A 23,687-nucleotide genomic window follows, 5' to 3' on the forward strand; every position below is an offset into this window, starting at 1 on the left:
TCGGAGGCGAGTCACTAGTGGCTTTCCCCAGGGCTCGGTACTGGGCCAGTCCTCTTTAATATCTTTATCGATGATCTAGATGAGGGCATTGAGTGCACCCTCACTAAGTTTGCAGATGACACCAAGCTAGGTGCGTGTGTTGATCTGCTTGAGGGTAGGAAGGCTCTGCAGAAGGATCTGGATAGGCTGCACCGATGGGCTGAGGTCAGCTGTATGAAGTTCAACAAGGCCAAGTGCCGGGTCCTGCACCTGGGGCACAATAACCCCAAGCAGAGCTACAGACTGGGAGAAGAGTTGTTGGAAAGATGCCAGGCAGAGAAGGACCTGGGAGTATTGGTTGATAGTCGGCTGAATATTAGCCAACAGTGTACTCAGGTGGCCAAGAAGGCCAACAGCATCCTGTCTTATATAAGAAGCAGTGTGGCCAGCTGGTCTAGGGAAGTGACTGTCCCCCTGTACTCAGCTCTTGTGAGGCCGCACCTCGAGTACTGTGTTCAGTTTTGAGCCCCTCGCTACAAGAAGGACATCGAGGTTCTCGAGAGAGTCCAGAGAAGGGCGACAAAGCTGATGAGGGATCTGGAGAACAAGTCTTACGAGGAGCGGCTGAGGGAGCTGGGTTTGTTCAGCCTGGAGAAAAGGAGGCTCAGGGGCGACCTTATTGCTCTCTACAGGTACCTTAAAGGAGGCTGTAATGAGGTGGGGGTTGGTCTATTCTTCCATGTGCCTGGTGACAGGTCAAAGTGGAATTAGCTAAAGTTGCGCCAGGGGTGTTTTAGGTTGGATGTTAGGAAGAACTTCTTTACCGAAAGGGTTGTTAGGCATTGGAATGGGCTGCCCAGGGAAGTGGTGGAGTCATCATCCCTGGAGACTCCAAAAGACATTTACATGTAGAGCTTAATGATATGGTTTAGTGGAGGACTTGTTAATGGTAAGTCAGAGGTTGGGCTTGAAGATCTTGAGGTCTCTTCCAACCTAGAAATTCTGTGATTCTGTAATTCTGTGAAAAGTTGCCTTTTTGCTGAGTAATATTTTTTTGCTACGTTGCCTTTTTGCAAAGAGGATATAATCGTGCATCAAATGATTCATAACAGATAGTTAAGGACAATAATGACTTAAACTCCTATTTTATCACTAAGGTCTAGAAAACAACAACAGCGACAACTTGTTATTACGCAAAATGAGTTACAGAAGTTAGTCCATCTTTCTTCAGTTTTTCAGTTCAGTTTGATCAGACCTCTTCTCTTCACTTCACTTCGCTTCGCTCTCTTCTTTGCAAATTAAATTCATATTTTCATAGAGTTTCCTGCCTTACAGATATGACAACAATTTCGGTAAGTGAAAATCCACAAATTTTCATGCATATTACATATTGGTCTTGAAAATAAACATAACAAAAAGTAGAGCAAAAAAGTCCTAATAATATTTCTTGAGAAATAACACACCATACTCAAGGTAAGATTGCACCAGCACGGAGTGGGACAACCATTTCCCTTGACCAGCAGGCTAGCTGTGCTGTACTTGATACACCCCAAAATACATTTAGCCCTTTTGGCTGCCAGGGCATATTGTTGTCTCATATTTAACTTAACATCAGCCAGAACCCCAGACCTCTTTCTGAGGGGCTTTTTTCCATCTTCTTGTCCCCCATTCTGTATATATATCCAGGGTTGCCCCATGCCAGGTGCAGAATTTGGCACTTGCTTTTGTTTAACTTCATGTAATTGCTGATTGCCCTGCCCTCTAATTTGTCAAGATCTCTCTGTGAGGCCTCTCTGTCCTCAAGGCAGTCAACATCTCCTTATTTAGTGTCATCAGCAAAGTTAGTGTGCATTTGAGTCCTAAGTCCAGATCATTTGTAAAATTATTTAAGAGAACGGGCCCTGAAAAGGAGATCCATGGAACCCCACTAGCAACTGTCCTCCAGCCTGAATTAACCATATTTGAATTAATCCTTTGAGTCTGATTCATCAGCCAATTGCTCACCCACTATATTATGCACTTGTCTAGCTTTATGTTGGACATTTAGTCCAGAATGATACTGTGAGAGAAAGTATCAAAAGCTTTGCTGAAATTCAAAAAGATTACATCTACTGTCTTTCCTTTGTCGGCTAGATGGGCCATCTTGACTTAATAAAATCATTAAAGAGGACTTTCCTCTCAAGAACCTGTGTCGGTTATGACCAATGACTGCACTGTCTTCCGAATATTTTTCAGTAACTCCCAGTCTTAATTCATAATTTCCATATTTTTATGAGCCATTGAAGTGAGACTGGCAGACTTTTAATTAAAAGGGTATTATTTCTTGCCCTTTCTTACCCTTCTTGAAAATTGGCACAATTGTCAACTTCCAGTTGACTGGGATATCTCCAGATTCCCAAGATCACCGACAAATTATTGATAGAAGTCTCCTGATAGCATCATCCAGTTCTTTCTTTCTCTTAATAATAATACATGGTTTGACATTAACCAACCTTAACAAACAAAAATGTTTTTCTAACTGAATAGGTGTTTTTAAGACTTCATTCTACTATCATTTCTCAGCTAGTTTTCTAGGTCTGGTGTTCTGGCTCTGACTGAGATGGAGTTAATTTTCATCATAGCAACCAATATGTTGCTGTGGTTTTTGATTTGTGACCAAAACGGTGTTGATAACACACCAGTGTTTTGGCTTCTGCTGAGCTGTACTTGCACTATATCAATGATTTCTCTCTTTCCCACTGTGCCCCTCAGTAGGGTTGGGCAAGAGTCTTGCTTGGGATACAACCTAAACATCTTACAGCTCACCTAAATTGACCAAAGTATTCCATGTCATATAACATCATATTCAGCAATAAAAACTAAAGGGAGGATTAGGGGCTGGAGGGGTAGACATTGGCCAGAAACTGGCACTGGCTTAATTCTGAAGGTGATGATTTGTACCACTTGTTTTGTTTTCTTTTGTTTTGTTTTTCTTCCTCTTTCCTTTATTAAACTGTTTATCATGACCCATGAGTTTTCTTGCTTTTGTTCTTATTCTCTCCCTCATCTCACTGAGGGACAGGAATGAGCAGGCAGCTGTGTAGTGTCTAGCTACTGGCCAGCGTCAAGCCACCACAACTGGCTTTAGAACATTTTTAATTATCTTTACATCAAAGAAGGCTTTTCTTACTATCTTAGTTCCTCCACATCCTGTGCATTCGCCTGTACTCAGTGGTCCTTTCTGTTCCAGCTTCCACCTTTATCAGCAATTTTATCCTTAGAGCATGCTGAATTTTGATACTAAATTCAACACATCCAGCAAATCTGAGTTCTGTCAAAACTATCAGGAATCAGTGATTATGAAGATGAATATAATCTTAGAATTCTATTGCCATAGTTCAGGAATACCTTGCAAATGATCTGTGATTTGCTGAGTGAAGTACCATTGCTACAGAGTCAGTGATTTAATACACAAAGTATCAATAACCAGAATAAAATACATTAAAAAAAAAAAATAAAAAGTTGTACACAATTTATATGATAGCAAACATAAAGGAAGGTTTAGGCTTTCACTTGAGGAAAATTTCATTTAAAGAAATACTACAGAGTGCTGAATTTTCTCAAAACTTCTTCTCATAAAAGCCACTGGATATCAGATGATGGACAAAAAATACATATATGTAGATGCACAGAGACAGGGAATAATTGGATGAAGGATATTAGAGAGTCAGTAGAATGATAAAATAATAAAAATATAATTAACTCTTTCTGAACAACTAGTTCTTCTGTAGTGACCAAATAGAAAAGGCCTAATAACTTTATGAGAAATGCATTTTTGTTTTGTAAGAATGAGGTGGAGTTTAGAATTGCAAATCCAAGTGTATAATCTTCCAGAATCTGCCTAAAATATAGGCACATCCAGGTTGACTGTTAAGCATTCAGGCATTGTTGTCAACCTGGAAGAGTCTGGATAGATCCTTAGCATATGTGTCATCTGCCTAATTCCTAGGGAAGGCTTACCCTGGTAGGCATGAACAAATCATGGATAACTCTCAACCCCATGATCTATCCAAAACAGTGGCTGCACGCATACACCCTTTTTCATTCAGAATAAAGGAAAATAAAATAAGAAAAATAAGAAAAATATAAGAAAAAAAGGAAAAGGGGGAGGGGGGTGGTGTAGAAGTACTTTTAATACCTTAACTTCCCAAAGTGGCTGATTATTTGATTAGGGCATTCCTTTGGCGAATGTTATCTGTGAATGATAATGAAGCAATGACTGCAGGGTTCAGGTTACAGAATTGCAGAACAACAGTACAGCTGCAGGTTACAGAATCAGTATCAGAGCAGAGCTAAGGTTGGCAGAGATGTCTGGAAGTTACCTGTCCACCCCCTCTGCTCAAGCAGAACCACCTAGATTGGATTGTGCAGGTTTATGTCTAGAAAGTTTCTGAATATTTCCGAAGAGGGAGACTACATTACTTCTCAGGAAACCTGTAACAGTACTCAGTTATACAAAGTACAGAAGTGTTTCCTGATGTTCAGACAGAGCCTTCTGCGTTTAAATTTATGCCCACTGATTCTTGTCACTGAGCATTACTGAAAAGAAAATATCTTTATCTTTGCACCCTCCCTTCAGATGCTTTTCCCCTGAGCCTTCTCTTTTCTAAGCTAAAGAGACCCAGCTCTCTTAACCTTTCCTTATGGAGAGATGTTCCAGTCACTTAATCACATCTGTGGCCTTTCACTGAACTCTCTCAAGTATGTCCACATCTCCCTTGTACTGCAGAGTCCACAGGACACAGCACTTCAAGTGTGGCTTCACGACTGCTGAGTAGAGAAGAGGGATTACTTTCCTCAATTCGTTGGTACTGCTTGGCCTAATGCATCCGAGGATACCATTAGTCTTCTTTCTTGCAAGAGCATACTAATGGCTTATGTTCATTTTGATGTTTACCAGATCCCTAGGTCCTCTTCTGCCAAGCTGCTTTCCAGCAGTGTGGTCCCAAGCATGTACTGGTGCCTGGAGTTGTTCTTCCCCAGGCGCACTTATTGAATTTCATGAGGTTCCTCTCAGCCCATTTCTCCATTTTGTCAAGATGCTTCTGGATGGCAGCAAAATCTATGGCATGTCAGCCACTCCTCCCATTTTTATGTCATCATCAAACTTGTTGAGGGCACATTCTGCCCCATCAACCAGATCATTAATGAAAATCTTAAAAGAACTGGATGTATTAGATGGAGTCCAGATGAGGGCCATGAAGATGAACAAAGGGACTGAGCACTTTTCCTGTGAAGAGAGGCTAAGGGAGTTGGGTTTGTTCAGCTTGGAGAAGAGAACACTTTGGGAAGACCTTATCATAGCCTTCCAACACTTAAAGGGAACCTACGAGAAAGCTGGGGAGGGACTTTTTACCATGAAGTGTAGTGATAACACAAGGAGTAATGGTTTTAAACTAAAGAAAGGTAGGTTTAAATTAGATATTAGGAAGAAAAAAAAAAATCCCAAAGGAAAAAAACATATTCTTCAGCAATGGCAATTATATTACAACATAATAATTTAATTAAAGAAAATATCTTATCTAGTATTACATTATGGGTTAATTTTCAAGGAGAAAAGGCCATTCCTTGCCTTGAGATTCCCTAGCACAAACAGTCCCCACTGTTTTTGCTGTAAACTAGTCTCTGGGATTATTTTATTTGCATGCATGCTCATTACTAGATCATATGTTGAGCAACTTTGTAATTATTTCACCTCCTTTTATATAAAATATTTTTTAAATTGTCATGGTTTTCTCAGATCCATGTTCTTAATATTTTTCATACATTATTAAGCCTTTTCATACAAATTAATGCAATGTCAAATACAATGCCTCTATAAGACAAAAAAGTTTGCCGTCAAAGTACAACAGAAGACTGTATTTGCCAGAATGAATATTTCACAATTATGTCGGTAACTTCATGTTACTGATCTATTCCTATCTTCCCTAAAGTTTTAAAGAACAATATCTGTATTATACAGCTCCTGAAAGCTGTCACTTTAAAAGCAAATTCCCAAATCATGAAATTTGATTATTTAAAGAATGTCCTCTCCATGTATGTTTGCATGCTTGAAAGGGCTAATGGAAAGCTTTTATTAAGATCTACTTAATGTTCCCTACATTATTACTTATACAGTACTATAAATGTACAAGACATTTGCAGATTAATAAAACAGAGAAAGAACTAACAACCGAAGGGGAAAAGCTTTTTGACTTTGCATTTTGCCCTAGCAACATCATCACCATAAGCAGTCAAAGGCAAGACAGTTCTGACAGTTCCCTCATTGACTCTGTGGAAAATCAACTTGTGCTGTTCAACAAGTACAAACTTGTACATACAAGTACAAACTCTTCCTTCTTTGCTGTTGACTGAACTCTGCAAGCTGTCAACTTGTGGGGCAACATTGGCATGCACAGTCCACTTATTCTCTTCATCCAACTGAAAAAAAAATAAGGAAAGGCAAAGAATAACCTTCAATACCTTATCTTCATTCCAATACATATATAAAAATAGGTTTTGATGTTCCCCCCATACACACACACACATTTCACAAGAGAAAGATAAAAAACAACCCTAGAATCTTCCTTTAATTCATTTAATAGTTGATTGTTCTGAACATCTTAAATTCTTTAAAGAATAGAATATTCATCTTCTCAATACAAAGCACAGGCATAAAAATATCTTTTCAATCTCAGCCAATGAATTATTAATGGTCCCCCAGGCGGTGTGCTCCATATCATGAAATAAATAACTGTATTTGATAACGTCATTATCAAAGAAAGCAGTTTTCCTGATGTGAACAGAGCATTAAAGATAGACTTATCAGTGCTCGTTTCAGTCTGATCCTTGTCCATAGTATTAAGAAGAGACCTATATCTGTACTCCCATCTTGAGGAAGTACTTCTATTATGGAACTTTCAAAATGAGATTAAAAGGCAGAAGAAAGGGAGGGCCTATCATGATTCTTGCTCTATAACTAATTCCATCAGGACACTAAAAACAAAACAAACAAACAAAAAAATCATTTTAAATGTACAAACTTCTTGGTTTAATACACAGAAGGAACACTTTTTCATGTAAATTTGGTGCAAAATGGAACCAAATCTGAAATCGTATATGTGGGCATCATGTAAAATGCTCTTTTTGCAATGTGAATGTAAGACCCTCTAGCATTTCAACACAGGGATGTGCAGAACACACATAGGCCTGGAAACTGGTTCAGTCTTTGCTGTATAGAGAGATGAGATGCAGAAAGACTGTTCTAGAACCAAAATGAAGTGCAGAACATGACAACCTGACCCTTATGTAGTTAATCAGTTAATCAGTTACTTAGCATTTCTGTTACAATATTAATGTTAAGATGAATACCTAACTCTTTTTCAATTTATTTTAAAATATATCAGAAATATTTTTTTTTCAAGTAAGATTTTTTCTTGTTTGTTTGAAGTATAGAAGTGAGAGAGTAGAGGGAAAGACATCCTTGGCTTTCTACCAATCAAAATGAGCTAAACTTGGTTAGAAAAATATTAAGGTATTTTTGAAGAAATGGGTATAACAATCATCCACCTAATATCATTTAACATTTTCTTGAGACATAAATAAATATACACTTCAATAAGACAGGTTCTTAGACATGCCTGTCTAGGATAAAATTACCTCCACCCAAATATGAATATTCTTACAGATGAAAGATAGAAAACTGAGTAGACAGAGAGTAACTACCTAGCTGAATAAATGCCAAACCTCAAGGATATTTTAGAAGTTAAAAAAAAAAAAAAAAAAAAAAAAGGTTTGTTTTTTTTTTTTTTTGGAAGTGAATTTTTATTTACATTTGCTGTGTCCACATTTCCTGATATTTCAGTTTTTCAGTTTAAGAATAAAAGCAAATATTATATATATATATAAAAAAGAGAGAAAAAAAAAAAAAAAAAAGAAAATTACACTGTGATTATATTTTTTGTTTTTGTTGTTCTTTATTTCTAGAATCTCATAATCCTAGATGATTTAGACCCTGCATCCTGTGCAAGAAGACCAAAAATAGTAGCAAAAGACTGAATCTTTAGATGTGTATTCAAACATTTTGAGGTTTGTCCATACAGAGTACTGCAGAATGTACTGAATTCTTACATTCATATCATTTATTTGCACTAAGTGTCAAACTCTTAATCCAGACTCAAATGTTTTGAGTAGATCCAAGACTATTGGATGCACAGCTGGAATATCTGTGCATTGTTATACCTCTCCAGAAATAGGTGGTGACATATTAGAAACACTAAATTTCATTTTAGTCAGCTTTACTCATTCTGAATGTTTGTACTGTACATTTAATGCCTTACACTTAATGCCTTAATATATATATATATATATAAATAAAAAATAAAAAGTCCTACATATCCAAATACCACAATCTGATTTTCAGATTTCCAGAATACTTGCAAATCCATCTGAGATCAGTAATGCCTACCAATGTTGACAACATCAACTGCTAAGTAGTTCAGGTTAAGTAGATAAGGTAACACCCACAAGCCTTCCTCACAAAGACTTGTGTGGTAAAGTGGAGCTTGGAATTTAGATGGTTAAATGCAAAAACAATCATTCTGAAAAAAAAACATCTCTGCTCCTGTCTGACTTAGAGGTCCTGACTGTGCAATGACTTCCCTGTCAGTCCATAGCACTAATGTGTTTATCCAAAGACCACTGAAAGTAGAATACAGAAACAACTATTTGAATAGTGTCTTGAACAAAACACTTTTTTTATTCAGGTGAAAGCCTGAAGCACTAAGCTAGAGTGATGCTTCTCTTGTGTTCACTTATGATGCATTAATCTTCAGCTTTGTGTTGTACATTGTCACAGTTTCAACGAGAAAGGTTAAAAAGTGACGTTGCCTACCATAACTTGTTGGCTTAGTTAAAAGATATTGTTCAGCTTGTCATACCAAAGTGGGAAATGAACCTAGTTCTATTTTCTCTGCTTGAATGACTTGATTATATAAAAGATGGAAAGCTGCTGTGGCTTGAATTCTTTTATGGATCTAATCAATGTTATTAAACCACTCTCTCTTTAAATTCCTAATGGTAACTCAGTAACAATAAATATCCAACAAACTCTGTGATTGCTCTTATTATCCTTAGCTATTAACTCACTTTCTGAAGATAAGGAAGATAAGAACCCAAAAAAGACAGGTGTCTTTATAAAAGTGATGCCAGGACAACAGAGAAGAAAAAAAAAAAAAAAAAAAAAAAAAAAAAAAAAAAAGACATAATGGAAGGCACTTGTTGCTGACAAAAAAAAAAAAAAAAAAAAAAAAAAAAAAAAAAAAACAGGTTGTAATGTAGCAAGTGCTTTGGCAAACCATGAGGACCACATGGGGTGTGTCAAAATGTACTCCGCAGAAGAATTCTGTCTGCAAGCAGCCTGTGCACAGGCAATTATATTACAAGTATTGGCACCAAGGGACAAAATCAACCTCAGAGGAGTGAATCAAATAGAGCTCAAGACACATGTTGTGAAATCGCCCCAAGAAACAGGCAAGAGGCCAATAAAGCATAAGGCAGAATGGTCAGAAATGAAATGTGTTATGGCCTAACATATGGCACAACAAAAAAATCAAAGGAAACTTCTTCTTTGTCTCAAAGTCTGACAAAAAGGACAAAGTATGTCTTATCCATCTCTTTCTCTAGATATCTGAGTATTAATAATATGCTTATCACAGAAATGAAATTATTAATCTTTTGATTGAAGTCATCCTGAGAAAAGAGAGCACCATAAAATCAGTTTGTGCTTGTAGAATGAATCTAGCTATTTTAAACATCTCTCAAATTATTTGTCTTTGTATAAAATGCATGGAGTAACTGAATGAACAGTAAACATCTTTATTTATAGTAGGCATTTATTTTTAAAAGACTTACTGTTTTAGAACTACAAAAGAAGACTGTTACCAGCTAATTCACCAACAAATTCTGTAGCTTCAAATGAACATTTTTTTAAAGGAAATGGTTAATCTTTAAATATTATACCTATAGAATTTTACAAAGATTATAAACATACAAGCATTCTTTCAGGGACATTGCTAACGAGAGTACAGTGTAAAATTGCAATTTCTCATCTATTTTTATGTTCATATTACAGATTAGTTTTGATATATTAATATCAAATATGAATTTAAATGTATGTTTTACAGTTGATTTTTTCCCCACAATTTCTATACTGACTAAAGGATGGAATGCTAAGGTCCAGCAGGAATAATGATGTAACTATGTCCTATTTTTAATATGGAGGAAAAGGTTTGGGAGTGAATAGAAGAAATAAAAAATTTGTTTTCTATATTTTTTTTATTAAATGGGAGACAGAAAACAAAAAATTGCATTTTTATCATTGTTGCAATAACAATGGGCTTTGTATTTTCCCAAATGGTCCAAATGGTCCAGCATGTAAACCAAAGCTCTCAAAAGCAGCTTTAATACTGCATGCCACAGACTATCCTGTGAGTGTTGAAGAACGTCCTACTAACATTTGGACTAACCTGTTCAAATGTAATACCTGTTTGCACTGTTTGCACTGACTGAACTGTCATTTTGTGAAAAATCAGAATTAAGAACAATATTCTAGGGGGCAGAAGTAGAAAAAGGTTTGATTTTAAAAGGACATTGTCTGGCAGACAATTGAGGGGAGGGAAGATGACAGAAAGAAACCTTTCCTTTGTCATGGGAAATTGATGAATATCTCAGAAATTTCAAGGCAATCAACAATAAGAACCAGAAGTGAAAAGCTATGCAAAGGCCAGCTTTGCATGCATCTCAGGTACAAGCAGGAATATTTACACCTAGTGATACTGCATGCACCCCAGAAACTGAACCAGCACTTCCAACAGAGACTATGTTCTGCATGCAAGACACAACGTTCCTTTGTACAAGGTCAGTTCTTTCTAATTGTTATTATTGTCATAACAGCAGTCCAGCTTACTGATACAGTGAAAAAAGTAATGTCAGATGATTGTCAAATGTCTCACCTGCAGGAAGTTAGCTGATAAGCTTCTTAAGCAGTGAGCTCTGCTAAGCAGGAAGCACTGGAGCCAGCTCAGGGAAGTTAGCCTTAAAATTGTTTTGCTCAGATCTCAACCTCAGCAGCCTAATTAGAAGTTGTTGAAAGGACAAGTCTCTGGTGTGCATTTTCATAAAGACAAGATTTGGGAAACATATTGCTCGGGCAGCAGTAAACAGACAGGGAGATAAATGTTTAAAAGCTACCATAAAAAAAAAAAAAAATCTCAGACGGTTCACAAGTACAACAATGGAAAAAACAGACTAATATAAGTGGTCACTGAAAGGTTTTGAAGCAGTCTGGAACAGGTCCCAGTGGAAAAGCAGCAGGCAAATTGGCAAGCTATGCAAATGAATATTGGCAATTTGAGCATTTCCTATTTGTGGAACCTGATCAGGCCCAGAGAAAGGAATGTTGCATAATGAGGATTATCTTATATCTCCACATGATATGCTGGATAGAAAGAACACTAACAGACCTTTTCTTTATAGTGATCTAATCATTTAGACAGGCTTTCTCATTCTTTATGGAAAAGAAAAGGCATATTAAATTAGGAGTATTAGACTGATCTAATGATAGGGTGGCAGTGTGAACAGAGAAGGGCTTAGACATGTAAATGTATGATCTGTTAAGGCTATTAAAATAACATTCTCCTGAGTCTTCTTGCTCCTTATCATGAAGTGACTAGGGCTGCATCTTAATAAAAATATGAGACCTCTAAAATCATGAAGGAACTCAAACTATTCTGAAAGGTCTCTCTATATAAGTTATATGTATGTGTGTGTGTATATAAAACAAATTCTAATATAATTCAAAAAGGGTTTTATTACTTAGGATCACCCTTGCTCCCTCCATGGTACTGCAACAACACACCCCTTCCCAAAATTCTCATTTCTACATCCAAGAACAATTCCTTGGGGATACACACACCACCTATCTGGGGCTGTTTCCAGAGCTGTCTCCTGCCTATAGCAGATACAGCTCGCTTGCTAACACTGTCACTGATACAAAATCACCACATGCCTAGTTAAACACCCAAAGCACACACCATTAAACACTTTGCTTCACTGTGCAGACAGGCAGGTTGTAGCACCCACAGATGATACCAGACAGCCTGAATCATGCATTTTTCTCTCAAAGCTAATTATTTGTGTAGTCACCTATGTCGATCATAGATGCTACTAGCAGGATGTCTCTCTTAGGGTCCCTGCCACTCATTTCAGGTGCTTCTAGATTCTTAGATGGTACTGTTGCCATCTTCCTTTTTCATACAAGCAATGGGTCTTTGCAATGGAAAGCACAGCTACCACCAGGCACAAAATCCAGTAGCTCAGTGGCACACTGTGGCACTGATATTCACCATCCTTTGCAGAGAATCATCTGTCAAACACTTCAAGAAACTGCAGACTAGGGAATAGAGACTTACCATACTTAGTGGGAACACTAAGGATGGCAGGATGGCAGGAGGATGGCATGTAATGGATCACTGGGCATTTTTACCATATCAGTGGAGCTGGCAGATTTCAAGTTAAGTATTAGTCCTCCCATATACACCTCCCTTTTTACTCCCCTGCTGATGGTACAGACACATTCTACAGACCTTCGAGGTTACTTAATTTCAATGCATAGGCACAGCAGGTGGAACTACAGACTGGAAGAAGGAATTATCTCTGAATTCCCATACTGTGTGGGTAGATATTTTAAATTTTTAGAAATACATACATATATATACATACATATGTATAATAAATGTAATGAAGAATATGGATTACAAACGGAATTTTATGAGACCGTCCTATACTGTAATTTGTGTTTTATATGTCACAGACACAACAGAATGTTAAAGCTCAGAGGTATTATGAACTGTCTTGTCAAATCATATTTAGAGAGCTTTAATATGTGGATTACAGATACATTAAACCATACTCTCTCCTGCCTATTATGTCATTGGGACTTTGCATATTTGAATAATACTACAGTGTATAATCCTAGTACTACACCATGCATGCACAATAGGTCTGTTTATACCAGAAATGAGTAGGAAAACTCCAGATTTTATGTCAAAACATTAGTTATTTTTCAAGCATAACCAAAAGGATAGGCATCATTGTTTTACAAACTCCCTATATACAAAAGTTAGCAAATATAAATGCACATTTGTGATAAAAGCCTGTGTGTGTTTCAATAAAATATCACAGCATTTGCACTCCATTCTCTGTTAATTTTCAGATCACTTCCTCAGTGCATTGGAGCTGAACTGAAGATCTGAAAACAACTATAGTATCTTAACTACTTCTTCTTTCCTTCCCTGCCTTCCAAATGGATCTTTGCTGTTCCCAATTACTGAACTGTCCTTTCATCTTCTCAAGAGAGATTCAATCTTTCCACATCCCTAACTACCAATACTCCCTCTCTCAATCATTTATTGAATTTCACCACCTCACTTCCACCATAAATTCCCACTCCCCACAGATTCACAAAGAGTATACATCTGTGCCTAACTTACCTCCCATATGCCTACTGATTCTTTTCTCCCATTGGGTTAAGAACAGGACATACAGTTGAGGAGTCCAAAAAGAAACAAGCAAACAAGCAAAACACACACACACAGACTAAAGTTTTCAGTACAAACTTAATTTCTGCAAAACTGATAACTGATTAAAGATGGTTATGTCTGCATTAGCAGTTTGTCTTAGGCAATAAGAGCATATCTATCAAGTGAAACAGCTGGTGCCGAGAATTTGATGTCCATATCATATGCATTTTTTTGTAGATTAACTTCAGACTAACTCCAGTCTTGACACTTTTACTGACGGCTATATAGCATTTGAAGCAATTTTGATTAATTTCATGCAGAAGTAATTCAGTTTATGCACTCTTAAATCATTCCATGTTGCAAACCAATGTTGGTACTACTGGAAAATTTGCTACAAAGTTCTTTCTGGTCTGAGTTGGAAACTAATGTAGACACATGCATATCAAAACCCATAATTCATTACCAGAATCACCATAGCTAACTTTGAGTACCAGCTGAAATATTGAAAGATTGAAAGTATAGTTGTCACAAATATGCCTCTTTTTAAAGCTGAGAGAAATTCCAGAGGACAAATCAAATGTCTCACAAAAGCATGCTACAATTTGATATTGTTTGAGGGAAAAAAAAAAAAAAAAAAAAAAAAAGATTCAAACAAGGTTTATGTACTTTTAAGAACAGCATGAATATCTGCAATTTATGGATAAAATAAAGCAATATGACCTTCAGTCTTGAAATAGTCCCTCCCTTTTAGGAAATGTGTTGTACTTGTGGATGAGCAGTTTATGCAAGGGTTGGTTATGATAGGATTCTTGCAATTTTGAAACAATTGATATCCACAGTTAGAGCTGGTTCTGGACTATAGAGATCATAAATCTGATCTCATGCTGAAATGCTAATCTGCATGTGTTAATCTAGTCCATTCTTCACAACTAGAAACATTGTCTGCCTGAATTGTAACCAGCACCCTATGGCAAAAATTACTTTCAGGACAATATTTTATATTACCCTGATGTTTCTTTCTATCCCTTTGCTCTGGTGTTTTATCTCCATACATTCCTTTGACTTTTACAATCTTCTATTTATTTATGTGGTCTCATATTTATATCAGCACCTGCTGAGGTCTACCATTTTAACATTTTTGTCCTTTAGTTTCCTTTCCTGCTAATTTTCACTTTCCTTTCTGCCTTTTTCTTCTCTTGAGAGATATTGTCAATCTATGCTGGCTCTGTGTTTTATGCTGTAATGTTTTTGTAAAGGAGAATCACATCCATAGAGTGCTTACTGATTTTTGAAGCCATGAGGCAGCATCTACTTTTCTGTTGTTTTCGTCTTTTGCTATTTTAGAGGGACATTTTTTTCTGTCTAGCTTTTCATAAAAGCTCAATGACCTTATCTAAAAAAGACACAAGCACATTGCTTTTGGTAGCAGTACCCAAGTTCAGCCATTGGTTTGTTACAGAAAATAGCTAGAGGTAATTGTCTCCATGCTGTCTTGGTGAGGAACACAAATTTGCATTTTTTACCTTCATCATAATCATCAGCTTGCATGAGCTTTCCTGCCTAGAGAATCAGTCATATCACTTCTTGTTTGTATGTACATATATACACACATAGATATATATACATATATGTATATATATATATATATAAGCTAAGTGGATGATAGCAGACTTCAGGTTCAAGTCTTAAATGTCAATGCAATATGGACTGAACATCAGCCATTCAGAAGAAGTATTCAAAGAAGAGTATTCAAAGAGGCATCAGTCAGCAAAAATGATCCACAAAATAACAGAGAATGGACTGATATCACCACCTCATGTAGAACCTCTTAAGGATCAAATACATGGTTTAACATAAGAAGGAGTTGACAACAGGGAAACAGTTATTTTAGGTGGTATATTTCAGCTAAATTTCCACCACAAACTACTTATTACCATAAATTAATATGTACAAGTGATTAGCACATGCAAAATGCTTTTGTGGTTAAGAATTGTTTTAAATGCAGTGACTGTTTTATATTAATTTTAAGATATACCAGCCTATTTTTGATTGGTCTGTTAATGGATGCACCAGTTTACTGAATATATTTTAGTTTATAGAGTTATGCTTCACAACATACAGTCCTGGTTCAATAAAGTATAAACTCTTCTGTCCCGTTCCTCTATTTAATTAATTTGAAAGTTACTATTTATAATTATTAACCTGGATTCTTTTATTATTTTCCCTTTTTAATAGATGATTTAACACAGCTTTCATGCCTGATCCCACCACCTCCTACTCATGTGGAAATACAATCAGAAGAAAGGCTGAAATCTTAAGCCTTGATGCCTAAGTATCTATTTATTTTCCTACATTGGATTAATAGTTCATTTATTACAGTCACTTTGATAGCTATTTTCTCTGCATTCTCTAGCTTGGTGTATAAATTCAACATGGCTGAGTGTGTTTTCCCTTTCCTTTCCTTTCCTTTCCTTTCCTTTCCTTTCCTTTCCTTTCCTTTCCTTTCCTTTCCTTTCCTTTCCTTTCCTTTCCTTTCCTTTCCTTTCCTTTCCTTTCCTTTCCTTTCCTTTCCTTTCCTTTCCTTTCCTTTCCTTTCCTTTCCTTTCCTTTCCTTTCCTTTCCTTTCCTTTCCTTTCCTTTCCTTTCCCTATAATTCTCTGTTCATAACTTACCCTCCTATATGTGATTTGCAGCTACTGAACAGTATATGCACTAAAGCCGGGCATTTTTTTATTTTTTTTTTTTTAATTTGTCTTTGGTTTGGGCTATTTTCATAAACAGTGTAATTTATTCCACCAAGCTTCCATAACCCTTTAAATTACAGTATAGCAATGAAACGTTCAGACTTCGGGAGAAAATTGCTCCTGGGGAAAAAGTCAAACCTTCTGCCCTGTTATATGATACCAGAGTTTAATGAGTATGTAAAGTATCAAATTAAAAAATGTTAGCAGTTTATTATAGCTGAGCAATCACTGAATGAGAAACAGGTTTCCCTTTCATTGAGCATTAAGGACATGACCTGAGGCTGATAAGCACGCTGCTGCCTCAGATTCAACATCTGATTTAGGGCCGGAGTACTTGCCAGCCAAAAATCAACCTAGGTTTTGTTTGTTTGTTTAATCAATAATTTTCCAAGCTGCTTATAGGAAAGAAGTATTGTAATGAATTTAACTAAGTTTAAGTTACGCGTTTACATTCCTCATGCTCAGCTTTTCTTCAAGTCCACTGTGATACAAATTTTCATTTGAAGACAGCTATAACCTGCAAAATTCCTTATGGTTGTGTTTATTTCACCACTGTTATGCACACTTTTGGTGCCCATTTATCTTTGACACCTATTACTCAGTGTTGAAATTCCTGCTTAATTATGGAAATGCCCTTTTATTCCTATCAGATACCCAAAACCATCTTTTAGAATTTGTGAATTTCTTCCTGTGTCAGGACTTCCAGCCATTCTCTTACTAAGATCATGTTAGCTCAATGTTTTGCAAACATATATTCCCCAACACCAGGATACGTCATTCCTTCTGTCAAAAGCCATGCCTTCCTCAGGACCACAGATAGCGTGAGCCACCATAAACAACCAATTCAGCTGCCATGTAACTGAGTGTCTAGGTTCTCTTGTGCACCAGAAATTATGAGTGGCATGAGTACTTTGTGCTTGAGCCCTGACTGAATGGAAGTTGAGATGTGGTGAGGAAGGCCTGTCAAATGTGGACCTCAACAACACTCTCAAGTGCCCCAGCCTAGACAGAGTTTCTTCTGTCAAGCCCTACACTGCAGTTTTGTGGAGCCTGTGACCCTCAGCCACACCAAACAATCTCTTCAGTTCAATGCCTTGTCCAGCCCTTCTCATAGTATTCAATCATCAGGTCCATAACTCCCACCAGTCTCTATCATGTCAAGGCAATGTGTGAGCTGGTGGCTCCCTATGGAGGGACCAGAGGAGGCTTCCTATGGGGCTATCAAGTCACAGCCTGGCAGCCTGGGCCCAAGCCACCACCTCAGCAGAGCAGCCAGAGGCAGCCTCAGGCCTGGGGATGGGCTGAGGCCAGGACTGGAGCTCATCCTTTTGCATAGATAGTGTCATGATCAGGACTGGTAATGGGAACCTGTCTCAGACACAGCCCTGAGATGGCCAGGAGGGGCTGTGAGAACAAGGCTGACACCCACAGGGTGAGTGCCAGGTGGAGTCAGAGCCATGAGGCAACAGGGTTAGATCAGGGCACAAACCAGGTGAGCCTCAGGTCAACAGCAGCTCCCAAGACCTGGAATGTCTGAGCTGCAGCCATCCCCTGCTGCTACATTGCCAGGGAACCTCTCTCCAGGGTGGGCAGCAGAAAAGGGAGGCACTCTCAGCTGTCCCTGACAAGCTGAGAGTGTTCCACTGCAGGGATCCTGTACCCATTACCCTTATGCAGTACCTTCTGGGCATCATGGCCATCTTGCTTCCATACACATTCCCTACCGAATGGTGTTGCACACTTTAGAGAAAGACCACCCTTCACATGCCAAAGTTAATCTTTTATACACAAGTAATTTCTGGGCTAGCAAAGTGTAACAAAGTATAAATAGTCCTATAACAAAATCAAATAAGCAAGCACACAGACAACCCTTCCACATAGGTAATTTTAACATTTTGTGAAAATTCAATTGGAATTTACAATAACTAGGACATAGCATTCCTAATACATTTTTCTTTCAATTAGTTCATTCTTAGTGCTGGGAATTGATGTTGTTTATAATATGGTTTCTTTTTTTTGGTGTTGTTTGGGTTTCTTTTGGAGTTGTTTTTGTTGTTGTTGTTGTTTTGTTTGTTGTTTTTTTTTTTCAGATGTCTAATGAAAATGTACCACAGAATGAGCTAGAAAAGAATTAATATTAGATGCATTATCTTGAAAGGTAAATTTCTGAGAAGGACATCAGCAAGCAGGAAAGAGAGATTCTGAATAAAATGATCATCTCAGTTTTAATTACACTTATTGACACAATAGAAATATTTTTCCTATTTCTCAAATTTCATTCCTGACTTCTTCAATCACAACGAACTCACAGTGCATTTTTTTTACCACACTTCATTGCATTTTCCATGTCAGTAATCCCCATTTGTTGCATTGTCCTTCATAAGACACACTAATTGAGAAGTAAAAACGTTAATACAAAGTAATGCAGTAGAAGGGGGTGATTCCTTGACTTCTTTCCTGTGATTTCTGATCAGCTCAGCCTTGCTATTCTCCAAAAAAAAAAAAAAAAAAAAAAAAAAAAAAAAATGTTCATTTTTGCTTCTAGTTAAAAAGTGTTTCTTTCTTGTTTTAATCTTAATTTTTGTCTGATCAATTGAACTGTATATGTTATCAATTATAATGCATCAGTATCCAGAAGTCCAGGTTAGATCACATAATCACAGTTACTGGAGTTGTAGAAACCCTGTAAGAAAATAGTATTTGCACCAAAAAAAAAAAAAAAAAAAAGAGAGAGAGAGAGAGAGAAAGTCACTTGGTCTTGATGAAACAAGAAGATTTTCAATTGACAAAATAAATTATATTTAGAAATTAAGACATCTTGGTTGCTTTTCACTCTATACTTTTCAAAAAGAGTTGGCCAAAGTGCATACCTGAAATAAAGGAATACAAATTTCCTTCAATTTCATTTGCAATGAGCAGAAGAAATTTACTATTGCAGAATGCTTGTTTCTAAATTCAGAATTGAATCCATCTTGGCATAACACTTGCATTCTTCCTTCTCCTCCTCTAATCCTCAAACTCCTCCCAAAACTCCCTTTTCACAATTTCTTTGAACCTCAGTTTTATTTATGCCATTTGTGGGATATTACACTCCACTTTAGCTTCAGACCTGGGATAGGAGTAATACTTTTGCCTGTTCCAAGATCACACACAACATCCTCAGACAGTACTAGAGCCCTTTGGTCCTTTTATGTGTATCATAGTACACTGCACACAGGAAACACTGCTCTGGGCTCTCCTTTTCTTCTTTCCCATTTGTGTCTGCCACAGCCCAACCCACTTATGTTTCTCAGAAATTACAGACTGAGTTTTGTCATGGTTAGGTCCTGTTCAGCACAGCATTTTTCTTTCTCTAATGCTAGTCAGTATCTTTCTCGTAATCAATGAATGTCATTCACATTGACAGGCTATTTTCATTCATCTTTACCAAGAATTCATTATCCATTTGTGGAGTACTCCATAGAACAACCAGATTAATAATGTCTCTGCTTTCTGGCTAGTAGAAAATTTTTGTTGCTAAATTTCTCAGTCATTTGAAAACAAAATCTCAGAAATCATAGGGCTGAAGGCATCATCAAGTCATACCTGCTCACTGGTAGGTTAAAAAACACTTAGACAAACTTTAAAAGAACATTTGTGAATATATGTGATAGATAATAAAATAAAATAAAATAAAATAAAATAAAATAAAATAAAATAAAATAAAATAAAATAAAATAAAATAAAATAAAATAAAATAAAATAAAATAAAATTAAAAAGCAGGAAGGCAGAAAAACAGAGAGAAGGAAGGAAGGAAGGAAGGAAGGAAGGAAGGAAGGAAGGAAGGAAGGAAGGAAGGAAGGAAGGAAGGAAGGAAGGAAGGAAGGAAGGGGGAGAGAGTGGAGTGTGGAGAAAGAGATTATGGGTCAGGGAGCAAGGGAGGGAAGGAAGGAAGGGGAAAGAAAGGGGGAAGAGAGGGAAATATCTTATTGTGTTGCTTCCCTAACCCTTGGCTTTCAAAAGCTTCAATATCTAAACTAAATATCTTGGCTGAAAATTCAGCTGGTTTCTCTTTGTCTTAGACTTTAGGGTCCCAGAGAGCAATCAGTCCCTGATCTCATTATAACAGTTTTTTACGTAATGGAAGACACATTTGCTACCTCCTAACACTCACTCTTCTCTCTTCCTAGATAGAATACATGCAATTATTTAAATCTTTTGTTTTTTTTTTTTTTCTTTTTTCTTCATAGGTCATTTTTTTCCTATACATCCTATTATTGCTAGTACTTTCCAATTTACCACTATTTGCCCTAAACCATAGTGTTGGACTTTGTTCCTGCCAAGGTTCCACTAAAGCCAGGTTGAGCTAGAAAATTGCCTCCTGTGTCTTACAACCAACAGTCATGTTAATTCATTCCAAATTTTCCTGTTTTGCAACAGGATCACACTGAAGTCTCATATTCATTTTAAGATAAGCCTTATATCTTTTTCAGTCCAACTACACAGCCAGCTCTATCCTATTTTAAATGTGTCTTATTTCTCCTTTCTAAATGCCATGCTTTGCACTCATCTAAAATCAATCACATGAAATTCAAAGGTCTTTTCACTAATCCTTATTTTGACCTTCCAACCATGCATGCCACCCTTCCCAAAGTGAGTTCTGCTATAAAGTTTGTATATATTGCATGAATTATACAAAGATTTATACAAAAATTATGCACTGACTTTAAAGAATCTAATTTAAGCAGGTTTATATGATTTACTGTGTCTTCTATGATCTTTGGTAAAAAATTGCTGCTGCTAGAGCAATTGTGTATTCACATAAGTTGCCTTCTCAATTGCCATTTCTACAGTCTCCTGCTCTGCAAAACCAGTCGTTGTTTTCTTTCTTCAGAAGATTATTTTCTCAATTCATCAAACTCTATTCTGTGAATAGACATTTCTTCCTTGTTCATTTCTTGTTCCAAATGACACAGAAAGGGATATACAATGTTGTCCACGAAGGATATATCTTTTGTTTCCCCTTCATCTGGTGTCCAATCTATCTCAAACATCTAATTCCATCCAGAGTCCCCTGGATTTCACTGCTACTGTACTAACTGCAATGTCTCCTGCAATCATCTCCCTGAGGGCATTGCACTTGTCAGTTCATTAAATCATCTCTCTCACATTTCAGTAGATATCTTGGTTACTTCACCAATATCTTGGTTGCTATTTCCTATGAGGAATCAACCTTTGCAAACATCATTGCTTTGGATCTGGAATTTAGACTTTCAGTGTGTCAAAGCTTAGAATCTTCATTTCATTGTTAATTTCTCTCATTCCAAACATTTCTAATTGAGTTTGTGATGCATTCTGCAGATTATTTTTTCTCTATCCTGCTTCCATTTTTGTGTTTGGCATAGGCAGATCTAGCAGGACTGACAGCATACAAAGGCCAGTTATATACTTCCATAACCTATTGCATCTCTTCACTCTGTCGAGGATACATACAACATGTCAAGTTCTAGAATAGCCTTAATAAATCATAAAAAAAAAAAAAAAAAAAAAAAAAAAAAAAAGAGAGAGAGAGAGAAAGAAAGAACCTATATAAATGTAGAAGGGAACTTGACTTCCAGAAGGGGAAACAGAACTAGTTCTAGAAAGAGATCACATTGATCACATTGAATGAGTGAGCAAATTAAAAAATTGGAGAGATGTTAAGAGAAAGATTTAGAAAGTCTAACAATGCCTCGAAATCCTCTTAGTGGTACTGTCACTGTCACAACCAGTCTGCTGCTGCTCTGCTACTTTGTTAAATCAGCCCTTCTAAATGCAATACGTGTCAGTGACACTACTTGCAATTTGGCGCCAGTTCAATACCCATCAGAATAAGTAAGGATAGCAGAAAAGGCAATTGCAGCAGGAAATTTTCTTTTTAAATGTATGTACATACCAGACAAGAAAGTCCAAGGTTGTTCATGCTAAATCAATACATTGTTTAGCTGTCAATAAAAAAGGGCAAATAGTATAGTTCTTTACTAGGGCATAAATTTAAAGTCTTTAATATCCTCAGACTTTACATTCATTGGTAATCACCACATAACAGATAAAATTAAGGGTGTCCCAAGTATCTCTGTTTAGTCCTGTCCTGGTTTCAGTTAGCACAGAATTAATTTTCTTCCTAGTAGCTGGTGGAATGCTGTGTTTTGGCTTAGAATGAGAAGAGTGCTGATAACACCCCGATGCTTTAATTGTTGCAGAGCAGTGCTTATACTAAGCCAAGGACATCTCAGCCTTTGCTCTGTCCTGCCAACGGGCAGGCTGGGGGGTGCAGTAAGAGCTGGGAGGGGACAGACCCAGGACAGGTGACCCAAACTAGCCAAAGGGGTATTCCATACCATCTGACGTCATGCTAAACAATATATAGGGGTGGCTAGCCGGGGGGAGGGGGCCGGACTGCTCGGGGTTAGGCTGGGCATCGGTCAGCGGGTGGTGAGCAATTGCATTGTGCATCACTTGTTTGTACATACTATTATTACTTTCGTATTATCACCATTGTATCATCATTATTATTATTGTTATTATTATTTTTGTTATTTTTTTTCCTGTCTTATTAAACTGTCTTTATCTCAACTCACGGGCTTCACTTTCCATTTCTCTCCCCCGTCCCAGAGAGGGAGGGGGGAGGGTGAGCGAACGGCTGCGTGGTGTTTAGCTGCCGGTCGGGTTAAACCACGACAGTCTTTTTGGCGCCCAACGTGGGGCCCGAAAGGTTGAGATAACGGCAGATCTGATCAGAGTGTGTTAAACTAAAATTGGTGGAAGGATTAGACCTGCTTAATAGTCACTTGTCATGATGCTGATTGCTTTAATCACAACTCTGCTGCACCTGTTTTCCAAATTGAGTATTATAGTACATTATTTTCCGTATTTGCTCTCTGTAGTGTTGTTTCTCCTCTCCGGGCCCTGGTTTCAGACCATTATGGTACTAAGTGTTATAGCAATGGCTTATGAGACGATAAGATATCTGGTCATGACTCTAACTTGGTATTTATACTCAGTAACATCGTGGACTCTGTACTTTGGAAACAGCATCTTGGGAACTATTAGCAATTATACCTATTGTTTTTCTCCATTAGAGAGTCAATCTGTGGAGGGGAAAGGGGAGGATATTTTTCCTTACTTGCTTACTCTCCCTTTCTCCTTCACCACCCCTGTATCCTCCTGGGTCACTCTGCCTTCCTCCTTCACCACCCTCTTATCCCCTGAGCTTGTCACAATAGCTCTCCAAGATATTGAATATTTCTGGAATACTCAGAATACCATAGTCTTGTTGTTCTGCCTCATGAATGCACTTCAGATTCTGCTTAAAGTTAAACAACTACTTATGAAGCTCATCCGGAG

This window comes from Aythya marila (genome assembly GCF_965140915.1).
Source record: "Aythya marila genome assembly, chromosome: 1".
Classification (NCBI taxonomy): domain Eukaryota; kingdom Metazoa; phylum Chordata; class Aves; order Anseriformes; family Anatidae; genus Aythya; species Aythya marila.